We start from the raw sequence: 5,089 nt of genomic DNA, 5'->3' as shown, positions 1-5,089 counted from the left end.
TCTGAAATGATGCAATTGAACCTTGCGCAAAATGAAAAGACTTGTCTTATTTTTAATTTTCCCCTAGGGAGCATAAAAAAAAAGATTATCATCTTGATACCAGTCTTATCTCTAAAATGCGCACATGTGTGCTAGCATTGATATCGACAGGCATTTACACTCAGCTTTAAGTAAAACTAATTTTTATCATACTGAAGTTATTTTTATGTTAATCATTTAAATAACAGATGACATAAAAAGGTTTTGATTAATTTTTTTTATCCAAAACATAGAAGAGTACTTTGAGTTACCCAACCTGCTTTACAGCTAATTCGCCAACTACACAATCCACAATACATCGTTAGCACTATGCCATCTACCGTCGACTAAACACATTATAAAATACATCATTCAAGGCACAAATAACACACAAACAATACGACTACAAGAAATTTTGTCTTTTAACTGCGAGTGTCCTCTGCGTAATGCGGGTAGAATATCCCGAGTTTCTGGGAGGAAAAAGCCTGCTGCCAACATGAGAACGGCTAACTCATCTTTATTTTTTTAAAAAAAAGTCCTTATAAAGATTCCTCTAATCTTAAGGAGAATCGAACTCTAGTCTTTTCAAATCGAAGGATGCTATATAACCCACCTTTCCTCCAGGCTTCAGTAATATAAATTTTTGTGGCTCTTTTCATCTCAATTCAGGATTATAAATACAATTCAGGATTATAAATATATTGGAATCTTCATTAAAATATTATAGTCCTTATACCTTATAAGGACTGTCTTAAAGGGGCGAAGCAAGAATGGTTTTCATCTTCCCCGTTATCTGTAGGACAGTGTAGGGATAAGGTGTCATTGAGCTATTAAAGCTCTGATCATGGCAAGAGGGTAACAGCAATAGCTGAGCCTCAGTTAAAACTTCATTGGCTACAGCACTGCCATTCATTACCCTCCAAGGGTATTAATCGCCGCATCTCACGGTCGATTCTCTTGCCTCCCAATAAAATATTAATATCATGAATAACATTATTATAATTATTTATAAAGGTTAAAATATGGTTGAAGAAAAACTATTTAAATAAACGAAAGTTTATTAAAACAATCCTGTAAAAGCGAATATTTTTCTATTTTAACAATAGTTAAAATAATATTTTAGAATTATTCTCGAAAGTTTATCAGTCTGTTCTTGTATTATCTCGATATTCCAAGTTACAACATTGCCCTCTGGTGTGTAGAATAAGAACTACTTAAACAATCACTGATAGAGCAAATACAGTATTATAAACAGCGATGACTTTTTTTTTTTGTATGAATGAAACTGACTTAGTTCCTTTTTTTTTTTACCTTGGGTAATGTATATTAGGGTTACTAATAATTAAAATTAATTACTGAATAAATTAATGAAACTGAATTGTTGATTAAATTCGTGTCTTTGACGTAATACAGCTAATGTGTAGTTTGGAATATTCATCTCAACAGTAGTTGCAATTTCAGTTGTAGTGCTTTCGAGTTCTGAGTGAAAGTGATTGGAGAATGGCCTTGAATCACAATTCTTTAAGGTATGGACCATATTGTTGATACTTCTGATTCCAGCTACTCCTTAGGTGAGTATTTTAATTAAAATATTTTCAAGGGTAATTTCGTGCTTTCAATACAAAAAAAATTCCTTTGGATATGTCGAACATAACTGTTAAACATAAAGAAACAAGTTATCACAAAGACTTCATTTTGCAATTAGAAATACATTAAGATTAGAAATATATTCCGAAATTAATCGTGTTCGAGTTGTTATAACATAGAGGATTAACAAATTAGGGACTTATTTGCAACCTTCAATGAGGATCATACATTCCATAATTTGAATATTTAATTTTGAACTAAATTTCTTTACATAAAAATTGTCATTTTATATATTTACTTTAAAATCTTCGTAGATTTTAAAAATGGATACAGAAATTAATTATTTTATGATATAATAAAGCACGATCCAGAAAAAAAAAGATGGCGAAACTGCCTTGTTTAAGTTTGCCTTGATAGTTAAAACTAAAATGTGAGTAGAATTGTTTATACAGTGGAATTTCTCTCTCTTGCAAGCTTATAATGCCTTCTTACCATGGGAGGGCTAAGAATCTCTTTATATATATAATGTATGTTTTATTTATTTTTTTCAGAATCCGAAACCCCTCCGAGAGCTACCTGAGGTCTCCACTAAGGGGAGTGGTGATTTCACATGGGGAGATAGAATTTCATCTTCCACCTAAAGACAATCACAAATATCGATGCCTATAGCGCGATTCGAAGTAGTAGCCCGTTGATTGAAGAGCGGATATCCTAAAAACCAGACTGGTAAATATATAACATAAAATTATATAAGCAAAGTGGATATTAGATCCATCATTATTCAAAGCCGAATGTAGAAACTAATGAAGTTTCGTAAGTTGACCAGAGAGCTTACTGGAATACACTCCCCGGCATTCACGAGTCGCCTTAGTGTTAAAAGACATAGGCGCCACCCAAGCGTCTATATATTCGCTTTTTATTAGTCCATTTTGATGAGGTTTCGTTGACCTGGTAGCTGTTTCGAACTAGTTGGTTCTCTTCAGAAATCAGGTAGAAACCTTAAGAGAGCAAAACCTCTCGTTCAGTATTACAAAACCCTTATTTTCACTAAAATGTCCATGATAATTTCTTTGGAGTTTCACTGAACAACTAAAATATGCACACGGGATGTCACTTCATTACTCAATCTTTTTTAAGTGGTTTGTGCAATTTAAAAAGAAAGCCAGTGTCGAGAAACATCGAGAAGGTACCTGCTAACACCTGGTGGAATATTCTGGAACTACCATAACCGTTGAATTATTCATATAAGAGTTGCCAGGCCAATTAAAACACTCGTTTATGTATATGCTAAGTATAGTAAATGTTAACCATACAGCAGAAAATTGTCGCACTTTCTTAAAGACTTGCAATTCCATGAATATTCGCAATCCTTCTAGGAAAATCTAAAAAACAACATTTGCATTCAAACATCTTAAGTCAAATCCACTTAGGAAAACACAAAGAGTATTTACCAGGTTTTAGGTTCTCTTCTAAAATTCGGATGAGGTTTTGTACCAACAAAACAGACAAAACAGCTGCAGAACACACCATAATACACACTCCTCATTGCCTACTGACTTCGTTAACTTTAAGTAACTGAAGTTACTCGCCAGAAGGTTTCTGCTTCTGGCGAGTAATTTCAGCAATGTTCATCAAAGGTCGCCACAGTAATGGCAAAGCTAAGTGTGGGATGGGAGGGTTACCCGTAAGGAAATTCATATGCTAAGCAGACCAAACTGGATATATTCTATAACCAATTTGGTGTACTTAACAGGAAGATCGAAAAAATAGAAGGATAACAAACCGACCAGGGATTTTAATTGTCCATTGCTCAAGTGTTATGCACGGGAGTGTAAAGGTTTAATGTACGTGATGCAATTTCAGATCGGCATTCTGCAATGAGTGAGACCAGTTCTTTGGAAAGAAATATAATTATCCACAGAAATTGTTAAATGATATCAGCAGTCGAAATCAATAACCTCTTAAAATGGCAGGAAATCAGAAGTTGTCTGAAAGGAAAAGTTGCTATGCATTTCGTCATCCAAAGGTGAAATGAATGACTTAAAAAAAAAAAAAAAATTCGAGTTCCATATATTGTGTAGCTGTGAATTAGAATAACAGGTGTCGTTTCAGTAGACGTCTGTAACTTGAAATAAATGTTAATATAAAATTTCAAAAAATATGGAACAACAATGAAAAACAAACGCCATCTATTATTTAGATGGCGTTTGTTCTTCATTGTTGTTCCATACTGAACCATCATATGTTTCCATGCTGTAGTAAGTCGAAGTGGATAAAGAGACAAGGGAAGATAAATTATATAAGCAATCTCTGAGCGTTTTACATTCTTAGAATTTTTCAAATAAATTAAAGAAAAAAAATGAAATATACTGAGTGCCAACTCACTTATATAGGAATATTCTGACTTTAAAATAATAAAAAGGTAAAAGTAAATATAAATGTATTTCAGTCTTACCTCCATCTCTCCTCTACTGACATCGCCAACGCCCGAGTCCATACAGCTTTCTGGGGTCGAACATTTTGAGCTTTCGTCGTCAGAAAACGAAACATCGGAAGTCTTTTTACTACAGGAGATTAACTGATCCTAAAGAAAGTAGTAGAGAAATCATTTAAAACCGTATTTAAAATAAATACCTAATTCGAGAGAAATTATAATACTACCTAGAGACAGACTAGCCACGGAAATCATTGACTGGGAAGCAAACGAGTCATCAACACGCATGCGTTTGATAACTACAATTTGATTTTAAGGTAATGATGCGGTGAATAATAATAAACATCCACCAGGTATCCGAATATGAATTTAATATTGAATATATTTTTTAAAAAATTTACCAGTTCGAAGAACTGGTTTGTTTAGCAATACGAAATGTTTTCTCATTTTCCCTCCAATATTTTCCTAAAAATAAAACCGCCTGAGATCCCATAAATTAAGGCCAGAGTTTTCTTTGCACTATCCATTGTTTAAGGAAATAGGATACTGAGATAAATGATGAGTAAACAAAATCTCAGGAAAAGAAAAGTGAAAAATTCTTACAAATTAAATTTTATTGGGAAACAAATTGATGATAGATGGCTTTCATCCTCCGATGTGACACTGAAGGAGTGGACTTAAGTGACTTACAAATATCATATTTGATCTTAGAAGATAGTTTCTGCACTCTTTTCAATCCTAAGGTCACTCAAGGAAATGATTTCGTACCTTTCTTTGATAAATTCGTGATTAAAATATTTAAGTATACCCAATAAAACTCGAGGAAGCGTGTGTAGCTCAAGAGTATCGTTAAAATCTCACAACTTCGTGTGCTATTGTCGTTTGCACTCTGCAGCGCTTGACAGCACAAAGAAAGACTTTGGTTCAAATCTAGTCGCCGACTAGAAGAATGTACTAAGCCTTCTCTTGATCGATTAGTTAGTCGATCTCTGGAACGGGCAGCGGGTGTTTTCTGCTGGAAACTCGGTTTTTTTCGTCTCGTAAATTCAA

This window comes from Typopeltis vanoorti, chromosome 6, assembly GCF_054136105.1.
Source record: "Typopeltis vanoorti isolate ZY-2024b chromosome 6, IOZ_Tvanoo_1.0, whole genome shotgun sequence".
NCBI classification, from domain to species: Eukaryota; Metazoa; Arthropoda; class Arachnida; order Uropygi; family Thelyphonidae; genus Typopeltis; species Typopeltis vanoorti.
The sequence above is the reverse complement of the archived record's forward strand: the minus strand, read 5'-3'. Positions refer to the sequence as shown.